Below are 22,228 nucleotides of genomic sequence, written 5' to 3' on the forward strand. Positions count from 1 at the left end.
GAATTTGTGCTTTGGAAATAAACCTTGGCAGCAATAATTCTGGAAGCTGGATCTAAAAGAGTCAGAAATGGAGAAGAAAAATCCATTTAGGAGGCCATTTCAATAACGCAGGAGAGGAAGATATGAGAACCTGAACCAGGACAATGGGTTTGGTTGGGGGAAAGCAAATCAAAACAAATATTCTGAAGGTTAATGTGATTGAAGGGTGGCTGAGGAAGAGGAAGAAGGCTTAACTGGGGAAAAATGGGCAGAGGATGGCTCCTCTCCGTAAGATGGGGCAGAGGTTTGGTGGTCGAGATGATTGGTCGAGTTTTGAACGTGTTGAGTTGAGAGGCTTGTAGGAAACCCAAGTGGGGTGTCTAGGAAGCTGGTGAATATACACACTGGGTGCTGGAGTGTAGACTTGGGAGACATCAGCCTGTGCTGGCCGGTAGGGTGATGGGCCAAAGGAAGCATCCAGTGAGAAAGCTGTGGACCAAGGGCAAAAGAACAAAAATCTGGATTTTAGGGCAGGCCAATAATGCTCTTGAGCATCTTTTTATGTATTTACTAGAGGCCCGATGCATGAAATTCGTGCAAGAGTAGGCCTTCCTTCCCCCAGCTGCTGGCACTGGCTTTCCTCCGGCACCTGGGACCCAGGCTTCCCTCCGGTCGGAAGGACGTCTGGCCTAATTAGCGTATCATCTTTTATTATTATAGATGAGCTGTTTTTATTTCTTCTTCTGTGAATACCTATTTGTGTTTAGATTATTTTTCTATTTCTATTTAAAAATAAATCCATCACCTAGTGTAATAATAAAACTATAGAAGGATTCCCAGCAGACTAAGGAGCAGTTAAAGGAAATATTATCTGAAGCAATTAAATATGAGGAAGAAATGAAGCACCAAATCAGACAATAGGAAATAAAATTGTCATTAATGTAAAACAATGTGATTGTATAACTTGAAAATGTAAGAGAATCAATGGGGAAAATTGCAAATAGTAAGAATGCTGTAGAATTGCTGATGCCAAATGAATATGGCAATTAATAGCATACTTAGATAAAACAACCAGAAGTTTAAAATGCAATGGAAGGGAAAAGCAATTGTAATAGCCATAAAGGGCAAGGTCCAGATGAAGAATTTAAAAGCATTGTTTAGGCCTGGCTAGCGTGGCTCAGTGGTTGAATGTTGACCTATAAACCAGGAAGTCATGGTTTGATTCCTGGTCAGGACACATGCCAGGGTTGTGGACTTGATCCCCTGTAGGGGGCATGCAGGAGGCAGCCGATCAATGATTCTCCCTCATCATTGATGTTTCTATCCCCCTCTCCCTCTCCCTTCCTCTCTGAAATCAATAAAAAAAAAAATAGATAGAAACATTGTTTAGGAACACAATAGAATGCACCAGAGACAAAAAACCTCCTTCTTTGATTGGAAAATGTTCACCCTAAGTATTAGAAAGATATTAATTCTTCTTAAGTTATGTTTTACACTTAAATATCTACATAAAAACTAGATAAAAATTTTTTTGAAACCAGACCAGCTTATTCTCAAGTTCATATGAAACAATAAACATGCAGGAATAGGCAGATATTTCTTATAAAGAGAAGTCATGAGAAGAGATCGGCTCTATCCTGTGTGAAAAAATGATTAAAACAGAGAGGCACTGAAGAGTATTCAGTCAGATCAATAAACAGAATAGAGAGCTCAGAAAAAGGCCCAAGTTTAGTATGTCATAAAAGGAAATTTAATGTATCAGAAAATGGATTTCTTTTCCTATCAGAAGGGAAAAGACAAATTGTTCAATAAATAGGACAATTCTGGGGGAAAAGTTGATTTCTACTTCATTCTTTACATAAAACTAATGGAGCAAGTGCACAAAAGTTAAACTGAAGCCATAAAAGTACTAGGAGAAAACATGGAGCATTAATATATATATATATATATATATATATATATATATATATATATATATTACACTTTATATAAATTATATGTAGAATTATATAAAAATATTTACAGATATAAATTATATTTGTATATATAAAATCTTAGAGTAAGGGAGCACCCTGTTCATAAACCCATATAACAAGAAAATATATTTTCAACTATATGAAAATAACATACATCTGCATTGGAAAAAACACGTAAACAAGATCAAACAACAAATGATAAAGTGTGAAAAGATATTTGCAAATATATATTGCACACAAATGCCTACTTTTTTCTATGTAGAAAGCCACTAAAATCAATTTTAAAAAATGAAATAATTGAAAATAGGCGAAGGATGTGAATAGAGTTCACAGAAAAATGCTTTGCTCTTACATGTATGAAAAGATGTTCAACCTCACTAATAATGAGGGAAAAGCAAATTAAAATTACAATGAGATGTCATTTTCATTCATCAATAAAAACACTGTTAATATTTTAGTGTGCCTTCTTCCGGATATTTTTCCTGATACATTTTCTTGAAATAGTATCCTGCCTCTGAAATCAATAAAATCTGATTTTTCTCACTCAACAGCATCTTTTTCCAATAATTAAATATAGATCTACACCACCTTTTTTTTTAATCCTCATGTGAGGATATGTTTCGGTTTTTTAAAATGTATTTTATAGAGAAAGGAAGGGAGAGGGAGAAACATCAATTCAAGAGAGAAACATTGATCAAGTGCCTCCTGCATACACCCTGACCAGGATCGAACCCACAACCTGGGTATGTGCCCTGACTGGGAATCAAACCGGCAACCTTTTGGTTCATGGGAGAATGCCCAACCAAGTGAGCCACACTGGGCAGGGCTACACCATCATTTTATTTTATTTTTATTTATTTTCAAAAATATATATTTTATTGATTTTTTTTACAGAGAGGAAGGGAGAGGGATAGAGAGAAACATTGATTCAGCTGCCTCCTGCACACTCCCTACTGGGTATGTGCCCGCAACGAAGGTACGTGCCCTTGACTGGAATCGAACCTGGGACCCTTGAGTCCGCAGGCCGACGCTCTATCCACTGAGCCAAACCGGTTAGGGCTACACCATCATTTTAAATGTGTAAATGCATCATAATTCATTTAAGCTATCAATTTGGGGCATTTCCAATGTTTCACTGTTATAAATAATAATGTGATAAGTACACATGTATAATATCTTTGTGAACTTATTTGACTATGTAAAAAAAAAAATTCTTTAAAAATTGAATTGCTGAGTCATAGTGTAAGTATATTTGAAAGGCCCCTACTATACATGGTTAAATTACCCCTAGAATCATTGAAACAGGTTACCCTCAACCCCATATATGAGAGGGCCCATTTCCCCACACCTTCACTTGCTCTAAGCATTACCACTTTGTAAAATTTTTTGCTATTCTTATAGGCTGAAAAATAAACCTTGTTTCTAAAAAAAGAATTTAATTTCTTTGACTACTAGTGAAACTGAATATCTTTTTACATAATCATAGCTTTAATGATTATGTAACTAATCATTTACATAATTATAAATCATCTAAAATAATAAAAGGATAATATGCTAATTAGACTGGCCATCAGAGGTCCCGGGTGTCAGAGGGAAGCCGGTGCTGGCAGCTGGGGGAAGGAAAGCCTACTCTTGCACGAATTTTTGTGCATTGGGCTTCTAGTTATACATAATCATCAATTCACAAACTTTGCTTATTTTCCTATTGGGATAGTCAGAATTTGTATTGCTTTCTAAGAACAATTTGTATATTAAGGATATTTATCTTTGTGTGTCATATTGCAAGTATTTCCCTAGCTTGAATTTTTAATTTGTGGAATGTTTATAACTTTTTATTATGGAAGATTTCAGACATTTATTCTTTAAAAAGCAGAAGAGTAGAATAAACCTCTGGGCATCCATCTCTCAGCTTCAACCATTATCGACATAAAGCAATTTTGTTTCATCTATATCCCTCCCACCTTCTCCCTTGTATTCTGAAGCAAACCCCAGACATCATATCATTTTATCTGGAAATATCTGTTATATAATGTCTTTGACATGTCGACATTTTTAATGTTTCGGGAAATCCCATCCAATCAGAAGAGTCTTCATGAAATCCCAGCACCGTTTCTTGAGTAGCACGTTCCTTCTCCCACAGACTAGAAATGCTTATTGGATTTTTTCTATTCTGTTCCTTTGATCTGTCTCTTTACTCAGACACTGATTCCCACTGCTGCAATTACTATAGATGTAAAATATATTTGTTCATATTTGATATGACAAGCGTCAGGGGATGCTCTAACTCAGTCTTTTTTTCTCCAAATTCTCTTATATATTTCCTCACATTTTTTTCATCCATATTAATGTTAGATTTATTTTACCAACTTGTACTCAAAAACTAAATTGAGATTTTGATTGAAATTATGGGAAGATGTGGAGATAAATTTGGGGAAATGGACTTTTTTCCATTATCAAGCCTTCTTATCTTGAGAGCAAGTATGGCCCTCTGGTTACTCGAATTGTTCAGTAAAGCATGAGAGCTCTTCTTTATGAGATCTGTATTCTTCTTGCTAAGAGTCTCCCCTGATTTTCTCTATTTTGGTTGCTATTGTGAATGAAATCCCTTTTCCCATTATACTTTCTAACTGATTGTTACCACTATACAGGAAGGCTAATAAATTCTTCTATATTTCTTTTGTAACTACCTGCCATATTTCTTAAAATATATTTTTATTGATTTCAGAGAGAGGCAGGGAGAGGGAGAAAGAGAAGCATCAATGATGAGAATCATTCATCGGCTGCCTCCTCCACGCCCCCTACTGGGGTTTGAGCCTGCAATCCAGGCATGTGCCCTGATCTGGAATCAAACTGTGACCTCCTGGTTCATGGGTCAACGCTCAACCACTGTACCACACAGGCTGGGCTAACTACCCACCTTATTAACCTCTCTTATTCATTACAATAATTCTCACTTGGTTCTTGGTTTTCTTACGGAGTGCGTCAGATTTTTGACTCTTCCTTTCCAATAATTCTATCACTTGTTTTATTTTATGATTGCATCAACTAGGACTTACTTCCACAGAATATTTTATGATAGCTCTAATCAAGGACATCCTTGTGCTGTCTCAGGGTAGTGTTTCATCTTTAAGCGTGACATTAGCTCCTGGCTTAGATTTATTCTTTATTCCATTTTAAAATTATCCCTCTATTCCTAGTTTACTAAGAGGGTTTTTTTTTTAAAAAAAATGTATGTCAGATTTTATCAAATGCCTTTGGAGCATTTATCAAAGAATCCTTTGATGTTCTCCTTTAATCTATTCATGAGATAAATTGCATTGATAGAGTTCTTAATGTTGACATGGTTCAAATTTCTAGAATAAACTTCCTTGTCATTTATACTATTATTTTTATTATTATCCTGCTGGATTCTATTGGTAATATTTTATTTTTCCCATTAAAATATATATATTTGAGTTCAGATTACATTTTCAAAAAGCTTAGCTGGGAAGGGGAGGAAAGAAAGAACCAAAGCTTTTCAAAGACTCGGAATTAAGGAAGTATTATTTAAGAACACTAATAGGCTTTGGGGACGGAGCCAGGAAGCACTTGAGGATATAAGAGAAAGGGGGTGAAACTGATGGGACAGGTGCAGTGACAGAGCAGACAGTGGGATCTGCACACAGGCGGCCATGAGCAGGGAGAGGGTCAGATTTATGGAAGATTTAAGCTATCAATTTGGGGCATTTCCAATGTTTCACTGTTATAAATAATAATGCGATAAATACACATGTATAATATCTTTGTGAACTTATTTGACTATGTAAAAAAATTCTTTAAAAATTGAATTGTTGAGTCAAAGTGTAAGTATAAAAAAGGCCCCTACTATACATGGTTAAATTACCCCTAGAATCATTGAAACAGGGTACCTTCAGGGCGAATTTATTACCCCTGAGGCTGGCGGGAGAGTACAGGCCACTAAGAGGGGGCCGTCACTTGGGGCAGGTGACCGCGGGAGGCCCCAGTTGCCATGAAGTCAAGGCAGAGAGGCTGTCTTCCATGCTTGGTGGGTGGGGGCTTGAGGCAAGTGGTAGAAGTTAGGAACAGTTGCTGAGAGAAATGGGGACAAATCAAAAAATGGGAGGCTGAGGTCCTGCTAAGGCGGAAGACCTTGATTTTTCGAGGCATCAGTTCGCAAGGTTATGTAATTCTTTCTGCTCGAGCATTGTGGGAGTGGGCAGGACTGTGGGGCGATGCTGGGTTGGGTTTTGCTGGTGGGTGTGGAAGGCAGAGGTGGAGCCAGAGGCTGAGCAGGTCCTACCTGTAGGCAGTGGTGAGGGCGAGGAGCTGGGAAGACACACGGGGCCCAGCAGGCCTCTCCCTGAGACGGCTATCAAGTTTGTCTGTGTTATAATTTCCACCTCGAGGCAAAATGTTCCATGTTGCCCTGTCACAAAACAAATGGAATGTGCCATGGCTTAAGCCAGATAGCATGTAACTGATTTCATGCTCTGCCATGTTCTTAACAGTTACCAAAAGTCTGTGCTGTTTGGACATTATGTGGGACCATCGGAAGCGTGTTCTGATGTGGGGGGAGAGGCTGTTTTGAGGGGAAGGGGCACCTGAGCCCCTGCTCTCCACACGGGCTGTTAGGGCATCCATGGGAGTGGTTCGGGTGGTCAGGCACGCAGGCCAGGCTGGGCCGGGGAGGGAAGCCACTGGCCTTATAGACCAGGAGAAAGGGGACTGCGGGACGCGGCAGCTGGGAGTGGGCCAGGGGTATGGGCACCCGAAGGAGCTGGAGGTGGACGGCCTGGAGATGAGGAGGCCCCAGGCCAGGAGGCTGGCCTGTTGAATGAGCCTTCTATATGGATCTGGAGGTCACCCCTCATGAAACCATGGAGTGGATAGGGAGACAGTGAGCTGGGAAGCAAGTCTCAGTGGGTGTGGAGGAGTGTCCAGGGAGGAGACAGCGCTGGGAGCGGAGATGGTGGCTGGAAAGTAGGTCCTGCAGAGGAGGAACAGGCGTGTTTTCAAAGTTGCAATGAGAGTGAGAGAGAATGCTGACTCACCCTGGGCCTGGGAACTGAGCCTGGGACGCCCTCCTGAGGCCCAGAGGGGGGAATGACCTGGGAGAGGCCCCAGCCAATGAGCAGCAGAGTCGGGATATCAACCCAGGTCTGCTGCTCCCTGAGGGACAGCAGGGGGCCTTTCGGATGAGGATGGGAGCTGTAGGCACCGCTTCCCCATCCTGGGGGTGGTCAGAGCCCAGGGGCCTCCATCTGCCCTCCCTGCTGAAGGCAGCCTGTGGGGGGCTTGGCAAAGAGTCCAACCTGAATGTGCCCCTGAAGCCAGGGCGCAGGGGGAGGGAACACCCTTCTGGGACCAAAGCATTCTGCCTCCATTTCTCAGTGGCCCAAGCCCCGTCTTCCCCTCCTGGCCTGTTCTTTTTGGGCTGCCCCTCGCTGATGAAAGAGGGGTATCGTGAGTATGGGGTTTGGCTTCTGATGAACTCGGTTCAGACCCGTGAGATGACTGTAATATGCTAGCTCTGTGACCTTGGGCAAGTGGTCATCTCTCTGAATTTTAGATTTCTCACCTATAAAAAGGGGATAACAATCTATAATCTATAATCTATATGGTCCTTGCCAGTTGCTGTTATGGTTAAAGGAGCAAGTCCAGGTCTCACTGGTTGGGTTCTCTGAGAAGCTGACTCCAAGGGAGAGCATATGCAAGTTTCTGAGGGAATGTACTCAAGATCAGCACCTGGGGAGGGAGGAGCCCTTCAGAGCTGTCCCGTCACTCCCTGATGCGGTTTGCCTTGGCAAGGAGACATACTGGGCAAGGTGCCCCCCTCCAAGTCAAGGACAGCTCCGGAAGAGGGATGGGGGCCGGCAGCACTGCCGGCAGCGGGGAGAATAAGTCCTTCAGTTGTAAAGGGAAGTCTGGTCTGCACATTACAACGTGCGCTAACGCGTTCATCAAACTAGGCTTGTTGTCATCACAACTTCAAGCAGATGAGCAGAAGCTTGGCTCCGAGTGGACTGGCCAGAGTGTGGGCCAGCAGAGCCAGGCTCAGCCCCAGCCTGGGTCCGGGGATTTGGGTGAACCCCTGATGTCATGAAAAATTTTGGACATCATTTCTGAGGTGAGAGTCTAGTTTTTGTCAGCTTCCCCAAAAGGCCTGTGACCCCAGGTTTTGGAACCATCACTTTCGGGTCACATTCCAAGTGGAAAAGGGGATTTTACTTCCCACTTCACAGTCTGCCTCTCCCCAGCGAGTCCCGTCTGGGAAGCCTCTGTAGAATCCTTTCCCTGAAGCCCCTCCTCCAATCCTGTAATCATGCTACCTGCACAGGAGCCTGGAAAGGGCGTGGGCTTTGGGGTTAAACATCTGGATTTAAATCCGACCATTGCCACGCACCATCTACGTGGCCTTGAGCAAGTCTTCTGACCTCTGAGAGCCTTAGCTTCCTCACCTGTGAAATGGAAATAATTATACCTACGCAATAGCTACATTGTGAAGATGGATTAAATGGGATGGTTTAGGGCAGTGGTCGGCAAACTGCGGCCCGCAAGCCATATGCGGCTCTTTGGCCCCTTGAGTGTGGCTCTTCCACAAAATATCGACTTCTGTGCATGGGCCACAGAGTTTCAATCACACTGTACGTGCGCGCCCGCACGTGGTATTTTGTGGAAGAGCCACACTCAAGGGGCCAAAGAGCCGCATATGGCTTGCGGGCCGCAGTTTGCCGACCACTGGTTTAGGGAAATGCCCTGCACAGAGCGTGGAACAGAGTAGGTAATTCATAACAAAACCCACTTTCTTCCTTAGATCCAATCAGGTGTTCCCTTTCTTGTATGCCTTTCCTAGCACTTCTGAGCCTCAGTGGGTGATGCGTCAAACCCAGGCCCATCCATGAGCTCCCCTCCCTGGGCCTCACAGCCAGATCTCTCCCTCTGTTCTTCCCATTCATGGTCCCCCACATGCAGGCTGGAGCCCTCAGCAGGTCTCTGCCTCCTGAGGGAACTCCTGACCAGTAAGAACCCCAAGTTCCATGTGATGAAGATGCGAGCATTCACGGCGTGCCCATCCTGCCCTCACAGCAATGCTGAGTGGTGGGCAGAGTAGGGAACTGCATTCCTCCAGGCAAATCCAGCTTCCCAAGGTCACAGAATTGGGCGTGGTCAAGCTCGATTCCTGCCTGGGTGCCAGGGTAATGGCTAAGGGAGAGGCTTTGAAGCCAGGTTCACTGCCTGGGTTCAAATCCTGGCTCTGCCCCTGGCTAGCTGGGGAACGTGGGCGATTTACTTCACTCCCTTGTGCCTCAGTTTCACCAACTGTACAATGGGAGGAGACAATAGTCCCTCTGTCACAGGCAGCTGCCAGGACAAGTGTATGTGTCTAGAACTGTGTCTGCTAGTGTACAAGTGTGAGCTACTGCATGAATGAATCATGGCTTGCACCACACCTTCTCAGATTTGAGCTACACCAGCCTCCTTTCTCACCAAGTTGAAACATCACTCACTGTGTTCTCTGTCCCTCCTCCAAATGTGCTGGTGTTTTCAAAGGGCTTCACCTGAGTCCTTGGGCCCATCCCCCCCTTTAATCCCCTCCCCCTACGCTGCCTGCTGCCCACAACCCATAACCAGCAACAGGTCCCCTCACCCACCACCCTCCTCAGCTGCTGCAGTCTTTCTTCATCCCTTCCTCTGGCCAGTACACTTCTAAAAAATAAAATAAAATAAAATAAAATAAAATACCTCTGGCTCATTGCCTGCCTGCTCTCCCCTTCCCCACCCATTCCTCAAGGGGACGAGGAGCTCTGCAGGGTTCATTTCCCTGAGCTGCTCTCTGTGGTCCGCATGGCTGCTTCTTCCTTCCTCAGAGAACTCCATCCTGAGCTCTGAGCCCAGACTGGCACTGCTGATCCTCTCCCTCCCTCTTCTCCTCTCCTTCCCCCTCCCCTCCTCTTTTCTCCCACTCCTTCCACCCCTACCCTCCTCCTCCTTTCTCCCCTCACATAACTCAGCCTGGCATCCATTGCACGCTCCCACTCGGATGCCCAGATTACCAGTCCCCTCATCCTCCCCAGCCCCCAGTTAGGGCACTGCTCTTAGATCTGTAGCTTCTTAGACCGTATTTCACCAAATTGGGGGAATTTTCAGCCTTTATTCCTGAAAATTCTCTGCCTCCTTTCCTTCTGATTCCTCTTGTGTTAAATTACCTGATATTGTCCCATGGGTCAGTGAGTCTCTATTTTTTTTAATCATGTTTCTCTGTTGGATAATTTCTATTGATCAATTCTCAAGTTCAATGGCCCATTTTTCTTGCAGACTCCAATCTAATGTTAAGTGTATCTAGTGAACTTTTTGCTTTAAATCTTGTAGCTTTCAGTTTCAAATTTCCCATCTGGATCTTTTTTATAGTTCCCATTTTTTTGCTGAAATTTCTTCATATCTGTGCACTGATTATGTATATCTTTTCCTTTCAAATCCCTGAGCAGATTTGTGACAGATGTCTAAAAGCTTCTGTCTACTGTCTGGCTGCTGTGGCTCAGTTAGTTAGAGCATTGTCTTGTGCACCAAAAGGTTGCGTGGTTCGATTCCTGGTGAGGGCACATACTTAGGTGGCAGGTTCAAGCCCCGGTTGGAGCAGGTATGGAAAGTAACTGATTGATGTTTCCCTGTCACATGGGAATTTCTCTCTCCCTCCATCCCTTGGGTCCTCCCTCCCTCCCCCTCTCTTCCTCACCCTAAGCGCGTCGTCCGGTGAGGATTAAAATGTTTTAAAAGCTTCTGTCTACTAATTCTAACATTGGGACCTAGTGGGATCTATTGGCTGACAGTAAACAATCATGGGTCTATTTTTCTGGATTATGGGTCACGCTTTCCTGTTTCTTCTCACATCTAAAAAAATTTTATTGTGTGTCACACATCACGGAAGCGACATTAGAGGGAGTCAAGTTTGTGTTTTCTTACTTACTTTATTTATTTATTTACTTATTTATTTATTTATATTTTTTACCACTCAGAATGCATCCTCTGCTTTCTTACTCTGTTGAGTCTTGTTCTGGTAGACATTACATTACAGAAGGATCATTTTGATCCTAGCAAACTAATTTTTTTCTTTGTTTTGTGTGGTTTTTTCCCCCCGGGTCTTTTTCCCTTGAGTTTGGCACTTACTCAGAGGCATGGTTGTTACTCGTAAGGTGCTGTTTTCTGGGACCGCTCCTGAGTGCTTGAAGTACTAGCGGGCGCCTCCTTGCTGTTGGCTGGACTGGAACTATGTCACTGAGACCCACGGAGCTGTGGTGGCGCTCGCTGTACGCAGCCACACCGCGGGCTTGCCCTGTGCCTACCAACCCAGCCCTCATCCAAGCAGCCCTGGCAGCCTGGTAGAGGCCACAGCCTCCTTCCAGCCCAACCCTTTGCTTTTGTATTAGGTTGCTGGGGCTGCTGTAACAAAGCACCCCAGGTTGAGTGGCGTAAACAGCAGAAATTTCTTTCTCAGACTTATAGAGCCTGGAAGTACACAATCAAGGTGACTCCAAGGTTCCTCTTTTACTTTCATAAACACATTTATGTACTCCAAAGGGATGATCCTAATTAAACTAACGCTTTGAAATAGTTGCATGTGAAATGTTTGTGATAAAGATAATTAAACACAGTAATGAAAACAAAAAGGCACAGAGAGATTTCCTCATTGAACTGATTTTGTTTGTCCTCGCAGCTAATGCCCGTCCAGACGGATGATGGAATTTTTACTCTACTTTTTCATAGATCCACGTGCACGTGATGCATCCCGCCACTAATTTCCTGCGGTCCAATCTTCTCGTTATTGTGCTTTCCTTCCCATTCCGCTCCTGAGGTGGAACCAATGACGGATTTTAGAGAGAGAGACACAGAGAAACATGGATTTGTTCCACTTATTTGCGCGATCATTGGTTGATTCTTGTATGTGCCCTGGCTGGGATTGAACCCGCAACCTTGGCGTGTTAGTCACACTGTGGTTCTCAACAAATGGCTGGTGTGCGCTCGCCTGGCCTAACCGAGTATCCCTGGTCGCTGAGCGGTAGGCTTCCAACGGGGAGAGGTGACAAACACCTTCCCTTCCTCTTCTCACTTTTTCTCCCTTGGCGCCCTAGGAAGAAGGAAACCAAATTGCACAGGAAGTGGGTTGGATGGGGAAACAGACAGGGACAGAGAGAGGTGGTGACGGAAGGGATCTCCCGAGGGAGGGGCAGCGGCTAGCAGGGAAGGGGCGGGGGACAGTGGCTGGCTTTTCTTCAGGGCTTCCCAGGGCCTGTGCTTTGGGCCACTCGCCTGGATATGACTTTGCACAGCAGGACCACGACTTCCCATCCATTGTCAGGGTGGTGCCAGGGCCTGGAGGCTGGACTCACTTGTAGTCGAGAAGTCAGGTTTAGTTCTTGACTGTGGGAAGAAGAGGGTCAGGGCTAACTTTCCGGGGTCTGACACACTTTGTCCAGCAGCTGCCCATGGCCGGGTCAGGAACCACAGCCCAGGACACTGCGCTGGTCACCAGAGGACTTCTCCGCAGCCTGGGGTGAGGTCACGGAGTGGGGGGCAGGGGTGGAGGTGAGTGTAGCCACCTGCCCTCCTTCCTCAAGACCCCGGCTGCCTCCTGACAGCGCTGGAAAGCCAGCCCAAAGTCTGTCCTCAGACTCCCTCAGATCAGCTCCTCTGCCTGCACTTGCTGAGCGCCAGCTCCCAGACACTCGGATGGGCCTTTGCCCACAGTCCTGAGCCCCTCCTGGGATGCAACATGCTGCCCACCGTGCCATTCGTGTTGCTTCTTGATCCCCCTAAGTTCAAAGGGTGATGCTTCGAGGCCTGAGTCCCCTTAAATGGGAGGAGAGTTCTCCTGCACATGATCTCTCTGGCCTTTGGGAAAGGCTCTTTCTCCTCCAGGTCAGACCCCGTAGAGGAGAGCCGGGTGACTCAGGGCAGCTTTCAGATGCCAAGGCCCCTCCTCAGAGCCCGAGTGCCCGACAGCGAGTTCAGGGAGTCCAGACGGGTGGAGTGGGAGCGGGCGGCTGGATTCCTGTTAGCATCAGGAAGAAACCAGTCTGGAAACTCTAAGGTTATTAATAGAATAAAATTCTATAAACTGCAGTATCCCAAAGTCTACACCATTCAAGGTATACAATGGTTATTTTTATCTAAATTATTTCCAGAACAAGAATAAGATTCAGATGTTAAACAACTGTTACTCTATTTAGTTTCATTTATGGTTAAAGAAACTATGAGGACAATAAGAGCGTACAATACATCTGGAAAATATTATTACTGGGCTGATAAAAAAGAATGGTCTATAAATTAAAGTAAAACTTGAATAAGAAATATTTCTATTTTAACAGGAAAAAGAAAGTTATAAATACTAGGTGGAGAAAAAATCACAAGAGATAATGACAAATCAAGAAATATAAAGCTAAAATGAAGAAAGATAGAAAAGATGATTCAGCAAGTGACGAAGTCACGTTGTACAATGCCCAGCATTTGCAGGGGTTCTATTCCACAGGCACACTGAAGGGGCCATGCCCCCCCACCCCCCCAGCTCTCCGGGAAGGGAGGGTCATTTGGGTAATCACAGTTATACTGTGAAAACATGCCCCCTTTCTTCCCTCCCTTCCTTCCTCCCTCCCTCCCTCCCTCCCTCCCTCCCTCCTTCCCTCCCTTCCTTCCTTCCTTCCTTCTTTCCATCCTTCCTCCCATCAACACTAACTATGGCTGCTGGGCATACAGCAGCTAACATGGATTTGCCGTCTAGTAGACAGGCAGACATTGAACAAGCAAACAAAAAAAAACACATACTAATACATTTATGTTTGCAAAAGGAGATTAAGTGCTGGGAAGACATCCGGGGCGCTATGCAACAGACTACCCGAGTGGGTTTCAGTTGGGGGCTCGGGGACAGGGATACTGAAGCTGGGCCGCAGGCTGAGGGTGGCATATCCAGGTGGAGCCAGGTGGCCCTGGCAGAGGGGACAGCAGGGCAAAGGCCCTGAGGCGAGCCTGGCACATGGAAGAGCTGGAAGGAGGCCGGTGTGGCGGGAGCCTGGGCAGGCCAGGAATGACTGATGCAGGAGGAGCCCAGGGAGCGCGGCAGGGGCAGGCGACCGCGCGCATGGATTGAATTTAAGCGCTAAGAAGTCACTTGAGGATTTTTTTTTTTTCAAGCAGGGGAGGGACATGAACAGATTTGCATTTTTAAAAAATTATTGTGGCTGCTGAGGGGCCAGTGGATGTGGTGTGACCAGGTAGGAGGCTCCTGTGGTACAAGGTTGCCCTGCAGGGGTGGGGGTGGGGGTGGGGGTGGGGGACCTGTAGGGCAGGGGCCGTGGGGTAGGAGGAGCAAGTGGGTGGGTTCAAACACTTTTGGAACTTTGAACTTGAGATCTAGAGGCAATGCTGGGTGAGGAAGTGGAGGTGCGCCAGGCGGCCTCTAGGTTTTGGGCAGAGGAGCCAGGAGGATGGCGGCTCTCCTCTCTGAGGTGGGGCTCCCTCTCCTTTGTGTGTCTGAAACCCTCCTGTTCTACCATGAAGGGGAGTTAGCGCTGGCCTTCGAGAGAGGGGCAGGCAGCGAGGCTCCCAAGGCCACTCAGCCAGTTGGCAAAGCTGGGACTGCAACCCAGGGGCTCGACCTGCACCAGGTGTCACCGCTGGGCGGTGCTGGTCAGGGAATCTCTGCTGCTTCCCTCTAGCCCTGGGGTCACGATCCTGAGGTCTCAGGACACCCACCTGCACAGGCTGTGCCTCCCTCCTGGACAGGGCGGCCCCAGCCCAGCCCCAGCCCAGCCAGCAGGGTCGCACTCCTGCGTCAGACCCCTCGCTGTCCAGCCAAGGCTGCCGGGACGGTGCCAGGGAGGCCTCCACACACCAGCCTGGGGCCCGTGGAAGTGTCCACGGGCACACCCCCTTTCCTCCTGCTCTGTTTCTCCTCCCTGGGCAGCCTCCAGCTCCTATTTCTGCCTCCCTCTTTCCCTTCTTCCGTCACATATCATGGTCACTGTCAAATCCTACACCCGGAGAGTGGAGCGCGCCCCTGCTCACGGCGGGCCTTCCACCGCTGGCTCCTAAATTGGACTGCATGTGGTGTGGCCCCACCGTTCCACTTTCCCCCTGGACTTGCCCCTCTGTCGTCGCCGCTCAGACCCTTCTCCCGGCCTCCCTGTCCACCTGCAAGCTGCCCCTCCTGTCTATTCTATTCGTGTAAATTGGCTGCATCAGTCCCCTCCTCCCATCTTTCTGGGTCAAGTCCTTCATTACCTCTCATCAGAATTGTTGCAGAACCTCTGACTTCCCTCCAACAGGCAGCCTCTTCCTCCTCCAGTCAATTTCACAAATGTTTCCAGCTCAGAAATCTTCAGAGGCTGCCCACTGCTTGCTGGAGGCAACGCCGGCTCTCCAGCCTGGCCCCGGAGGCCAAGCTTTGGCTGTGGACTCAGCTTTTCTCAGCTCCCCCCATCCTGCTCCTCACACCAGCGCCCATTCTGCCCCAGCAGGTTTCCACTGAAACTTGTTCTGCTATTCTCTCTCTCTCTCTCTCTCTCTCTCTCTCTCTCTCTCCCCCCCCCCCCCACCCCCAGGCCCAGGCCCAGGCCCAGGCCCAGAAGTTCAAACCCTCCCACAGGCCTCCTCGTCTTCACCCCACCCAGTCTGGAAGAGTCTCCCCATCCTGGCACCCCCACAGCACCCCTCAAGCACCCACTGTGGCTTACCTTGCCCATCCTTGTTTGTGCTGCTGCCATTGGCAGAGGCGGCCCAGGAGGGAGCTCAGGCTCCCTGGGGACGCTGATGAGTTCAGTGCAAGGTGGGGTCTGGTCTGAGGGGCTCCAAGTGTCCAGGGGGCCATGTCTATACTCCCTTCTACACCGAAAGCTCCTGGAGGAAAGTGTCGATGTGGGCTCATCTCTGCACCCCCAGCACCCCGCACAGGGCTTGGCATGTGGTGGGCACTCAGTTGATATCTGCCAAGTGAACAACTGAGGGCAAATGAATGGTCCAGAGGGACATGCTGCAGGAATTAAGGAATTCCACGGATGGATATTGAGCAGGGAGGGGTTCCGACAGGGCAAGGGAGGAGGATGGCGATGAAGATGGGCTGGGAGAGGAGAGAATCCTGGGGTGGGGGGAGGGGACAGCCTCCTTGGGCCCAGCAGAGGGTCTGGGGTTGGGCTTGGATGAGTGACAGTGTTGGGGTCTGGTGGGGTTGGTCCTGTCTGGGCAGACAGTGTACCAGGCAAATGAGCTGGGGAGGGGGCAGGAGCAGAGAGATCCCCAGCCTCCCCACCCCGTACCCACCCCAGCTCAGAGATGCTAGCTGGGTCCCTCATCCTTCCCGTCAGCAGGGGAGGGACCTGAAGAACCGGCCCACTGAGCAGGAGAAGGAAGAGGCAGCAGAGGACCTCTTATGCGCCATCTCATATTTTTATGCTTGAAGGTGAGCATCTCAGCAAAATACCCAGCTTAATGACAGAGGGGTAGGGACCCAGGGCACAACAGCTGGGCCGATCCTGGGGCGCGGGGGCAGGAAATTGGAATCAGAGAGGCCTTTAGAGGCAGAACCTGGGACAGACTGGGGATGGGGTTGGGGAATGGGAGTCACAGTTGACTTGGATGAGATCAGAAAGGGCTGAGCTCAGAGGGAGGAGGCACAAGGGCTGCACCTGGTCGGGCTGGTACTGGAGGTTGGGAGATGTGACCCTCAAAAGAGTGAAGTAGCAGCCAGTGGGGAGGAGGGGCCAGAGGGGAGCCTGTGTTTCTGGGGCTGAGGGAAGAAGGCATTTCCAGGAGCACAAGGTGGCCAACTGTATCCAAGGCTGCTGACAGGTCCAGTGAAATGAGCTTTAAAAATCAACCCTGGGTCCTGGCCGGCGTGGCTCAGTTGATTGAGCATCGTCCATCCTATGTACCAAAGGGTCACCGGTTCAATTACCAGTCAGGGCACGTGCCCAGGTTGCAGGCTCGATCCCCCTGGTGGATCAATGTTTCTCTCTCATATTGATGTGATGTTCCTCTCCCTCTCCCTTCCTCTCACTAAAAATCAATTTTAAAAAACTTTTTAAAATCAACCATTGGACTTAGCAGCATGGACATCATGTGACCTTGACCAGAATGGTCTTCAGGACCAAAGTGACTGTGGGAGATTCAGGAGAGAGTGGGACAGAGGTAAGTGGAATAACAAACACACTCAGTTTTGCCTGTAAAACAGGCACCAACTAGAGCCCTGTCCAGCTTTGTGGCCAGGGGAGGGCTTTTGTTAGGGTGGGGTAACCTGGGAGGGGAGGGCTGACCACTCAGGAGAGAATGGGTGCTTGCTGGCTCATGTCCATGAGGTGGCCAGAGGGGTTGGGATCTAGACCCAGAGGAGGGGTGGGCCTCAGATCAGAGCAGGACAGTTCACTGTGGCCCAGAAGGGGAGACGATCAGGGGTACATGTGGGTGCAGGTGGGTAGACTTGGCAGCAGGAACACATGATGTTTCCATTTGACCCAGACACAGGGTAGATGCCCGTGTTAGAGATGAAGAAGCTGAGGTATAGAGAGGCCTAGCACCCACGGTTGGGTAATGGCGCTAGAACTTGGCCTGAGATTGGAAGGCAACAGAAACTCCCTCAGACAGAGAGTGGGAGAAGGCAAGAGCCCGGGAGGGGCAGAGGGGCCCTCAGCAATCGTCTAGGTTGCCGGGGCTTCCTCCCCTGGATAAAGATGTTATTATTACTAACTCCGTGGCGTCTGTGAGGACCCAGTAGGCAGCTGGCTTGTAGTGGGCACTGGATGAATGCAGAAGGCAGTGGGAGGAGCCTTGGCAAAGGAGGCCACGGTGATGCCACCGAGAGAGCAGGGGTTGGGGCGTGGGTGTGGGGCCTGTGAAGCAGGAAGGACCCTGGTGGCACTCACCAGCCCTGCCTCCGGGGCCAGGCACCAAGGCCTGCGTGGCTCAGCTCAGACTCATCAAGTGCAGCTCCCCAGCCCCATCAGTGTGGTCGGGGCTGGTTCTGGCCTAGGCCACGGCCAGGGCACGGGGGCAGGAGGGGCAGTGGGACTAGAGACCCAGAAGATCCTGAGGGAACCAGGCCGGTGGGGGACCCGGCAGCAGCAGAGCTCAAAGGTGGCCACAGGCGGTTCTCCACTCCTGTGAAGACTCTGACCACAGCAGGTCCCGTCCTCATGATGCAGCTGCCTGCCGCCTGGAGTCACCACCAGGTACCGATTCCCCGGGCCAGGGGCTGAGCATCTAGAGAGGGGAGGCCTGCTCCCGGGGCAGAAAATGGCTTCCTCCTCTTCCTCCTGAGAGCAAGCTCAGTCCCCTGGCTGCTGTGAGGCCCAGGCCCCCCCATGAGGAGGCAGCGTGGATGCCTGCCCAGCACGGGCATCCTCAGAGCCTCGCCGCCCCATGAACTCCCGTGGAGCCTGCCCCGTAGCCACACTCTCATCTGTGGCCACAAACCCTTCATTCTGGTCTCTTCCCTGGACCAGAGAGTAGAGCCAGTGTCTCCAGACAGCACCTGCTGACAAGCCCTTGTTGGGAGCAGGAAGTGGGGAGGGGGAGGACCATCTCTCTCCAGCAGGACCCGGATACCTCATTGCTCATTCAGGAAAAGCACTGAACAAACCATCCCATCCTGAGCTCACACCGGACGGCAGGCGGAGCCACCCATTTCGCACACCTACAGCGCTGACCGCTCTGCGACTTCACTCCCCAGGGCCGTGGCCCCTGGAGGGCCCTCCAGGTAAGGCAGGTAAGACCTGGGCCAGGCTAGTCAGGGACATCTGGGAAGCTTTGCCAACCTTCCTCGGTGTGGAAGCAAGTCACTGAGACGTGGGGGCTTAGCTGCCACCTTTGTGAAGTGGCCCGTTTGACACAGGGAGGTTTCATCAGGCTAAGCCCAGCCTTGCACTTGACACCAGCCTTCACCGTAACAATTGCATCTGCTGAAGGCAGAAGGCATTGTCAGGACAGACAAGAGGCCCTCACCTGCAAGTTCAAAGGTGTGTGTCTCCAGAGGTCTCATCCAACAGTGACACCTTCTTGGGGCTCTTGGTGTTTTGTGACTGTGGGAGAGCCTCCAGTGGGACCAGGGATGGTGCTTAGGTCCCTGTGGGCCTGCCCTGCCCCAGCAAACACAGAAGCTTCATGAAGAACCACCCCTCTCCTCTCCCCCACCCCCAACACACACACCAGGCCAGACGATCTGACTGGGTCCCAAGCGGAGCAGGAGACTAAGATTCTCCCAGGTCAGAGAGAATGCAGGAGCCATGGACCCTGAAGGGGAGCCGTGCAGGTTCCATCAGCCCCTTGCCTGGGAGTGCACGACCATTTCCCACAGCTCCACCGGCCTCCCTTAGGGAATGGACCAGGTAAGAAGTACTCTGGGACGAGGGGTGGCTGGAGGGAGGGGTTACACTGGCTTCCTGCTGCCCACCTGTTTCCTGGGGCTCCCTCCTCCCCTCTCTCCTCTCTAGGTCCTGCTCCCCGCAAGGCAGCCCCCGAGGGGCACAGCTTCCCTCCTGCCCACAAAGCTGCTGTCTCCTTTGGATCTTTTTGCGGTCTGGGCTTGCTGTTCCTCTCAACCGCAGTCAGGAAGCCCTTACCCCAAAAAGCATCTGCGGGAGGCCTGGTCTACAGGGGCGATGCCTCCAGGGCTCCGGGTGAGTCACACCCCACACCCAGGGAGGAGGAGTGGAGCCATCAGCCCGGCCTTCCCTTCCAGCTGCTGGCTGCCTTAGGGCAAGCGCTGCACCTGTCCGTGCCTTTTCATCAGGACCTGGTGAGCAATGACTAGTGGGAGATCCCACAAGGGTTTGAGGAAAAAACAGGAGTGGCTCCATTAAAGGTGTGCTGGGCCCTGCGTTGGTGGGTGGCTTCCAGGCTTCTGTCCCCGATCTGCAGACAACCTCCCTCCGGGCTGCTTTTGGGGAATTACCTCCCCCCCCCGCCCCCTCCCCGGCAGGCACTTCTGGCTTTCCCTGCCCTTGGACTCCTACAATTGGAGTCCTGTGCAGAGGGATGAAGATGGGGGGGGGGGGGGGGGAAGATGGGTGCTGATTGAGCCTAGCAGCTGTGCCCACGAGAAGACAGTGAGCTGTGCCACCTGCATCCCCTGAATTGCCTGGACCTCCAACTGCCTTCTTCACCTTGTGAACCACCCAGTCCTTCTAATAAAACCCTTTCTGGCTTGAGTGATGCAGACCCTTTGCTGCCCTTGCCTCGCGTACAGAGCCCCCTGGCGAGAGGGGATGGACTTGCTCCACCTGGGAAGGGGGTGTGGCCTGGGGGAAGCTCTGAGGCACCGTCCTTGGGGGAGGCCCACACAGTGTCAGGGGACAGAGCAGAGATCAGAGGTCACATACAAGGCTTGTGTTAGGGCCCAAGGAAATGCTCCCATTGGTGAGAACAACGTTGGGGCGAAGGATAGAGAAGGACCTACGTAATATAAAGAAATCTGAGGTAACAGGGCCCTCATTGTCTGAAGGGGGAAGAGGGTGGGTCCTGACAACTGCGGGTGGTGGTGGGGTGACTGCCCCTTGTGCCAGATGCCGAGATCCTGGAGATGGCGCTGCAGCGAGGCCACAGCAGGTCAGGGGTGGCACACAGGTCTGCCTCTTTTCCACAGGGAGAGGGCCCAAGCGCCCTGACTCTCAGTCTGGGGAAGGCCAGGCTCCAGCCCCACCCTCCCCCCCACCCCCACCCCCACCCCCACCCCCACCCCGCGCCACTGGACCTGGATGGGGGCACCGGGTTCCCTGTTACAGGCCCTGCCAGGTCACAGCCTGCAGCACACGGGCAGCGGGAGGGCCCCAGCCCCATGCAGAAGACGCTGGTGTGTGGTCCACGCGGAATTCACAGGTGCCGAAGCATCTGTGGGGGTTCAGGAAGGAGGGTGGAAGCAATGACTGAGCCCCCACCTGAACGCAGCCGGACAGAAGCAGCCAGAGAGGCCAGACGCTGATAGACAAAGTCTGAGGGGCTGACGAGTGCCCATGACCATGGAAGCTCCTGCCCCTGCAGCTACCCTGACCTCCCAATCCCACCCAGCTTCCCAGGTTTGGGGCCACCTGGGCACCCTCAGGCCGGTCGGGGAAAGTATACTCTACTCCAGGGTGGCATCGTGTGGTCATAATGGGGTAGTGCACCCAGAGAACTCCATCCATAGGTCGCGCCAGGAGTGCTGAGCCCCACTCTGAGCAGGACTCTGTTTTAGGAGAGCAGGGTCTAAGGGGCACAGAGCCCGGGACAGGGAGAGGAGAGAGGGAGCTCCAGGGCGAGAGGGAGGGGAGGGAGAGCTGCTGGAGGGAGATTGCCACTCAGTGAGGGTGTCTGCAGCCCAGGCCACTCCTTTCCAAGTGAGGCTCTAGGAGTCCCAGGCATTGGACTGTCCCTCGCCCTTCACTTGAGCCCCTGAAGCAGCACCTGAACTCCCTGCCACCCTAGGGGACTCATTCCCAGGAAAAGACGGGAACGAGGGAGAGGGCATCACTCAGGAAGGGCTCCCGTTTCCCATGTTAATAGAAAGGCCCTGACCTTCAAAATCAATCAGAATCAATCAGGTCGGATTCTGATCTCAGGTCCTCCCTGCGTCATCTGTGTGACCTCGGGAAAGTTCTCAGCGTCCTCACCTGTAAAATGGGGTGATGATGTCCCCCTGCAGGGGTGTGGAGCGTGGCCACTGTCAGTTCAGGGAGTGGTCACTACCATAGAAAGGAAGGCCCCCGACTCCAAGTCCAGGGGCATCAGCTCTGGGTGGTATCTGCTTGGCTGCCTGTGTGTGGCCGTGTCTTTCTGCACTTGTGCATGTGCCCATTTGGCAGAGTTGTGTGACTGAACTCAGCCATACCCCCTACCGGCCCCCCAAACAGAGAAGGCCCTGGAGCAAGAGGGGAGGCTGGGAGGGGCACAGCCCGAGTGGCAGGGGAGGAAGGGGAAAGGAGGGTGGCACAGAAGCAAAGGGACGTCCAGAAAGAAAGGCAAGAGGGGGAGGGCGAACGGCAAAGGGGGGAGCTCTCCGGGGGCTCATGTTGCCCTCTGACTGTTCAAGGTGCCCAGCAGCACCTGGGCAAGGCGTCCCTCCTGACCCACGGGGGTCCGAGCTGATGGCATGTCCTTGCACCTTCCCTGGGCCCTGGCTTCTGCATCTGTAAAATAAGAGGAATGTGTTGGATTCCTCCTCTCAGCTCCATTTCCTCCCCTGCCCTCGGCAGCCTCTTTGAGGATGTGAGCTGAGAGCAGCCACGGGGGAGGCAGGCTGAGGCGGGAATACCAGGCTC

This window comes from Myotis nattereri (assembly GCF_964212035.1).
Source record: "Myotis nattereri genome assembly, chromosome: 11".
NCBI lineage: Eukaryota > Metazoa > Chordata > Mammalia > Chiroptera > Vespertilionidae > Myotis > Myotis nattereri.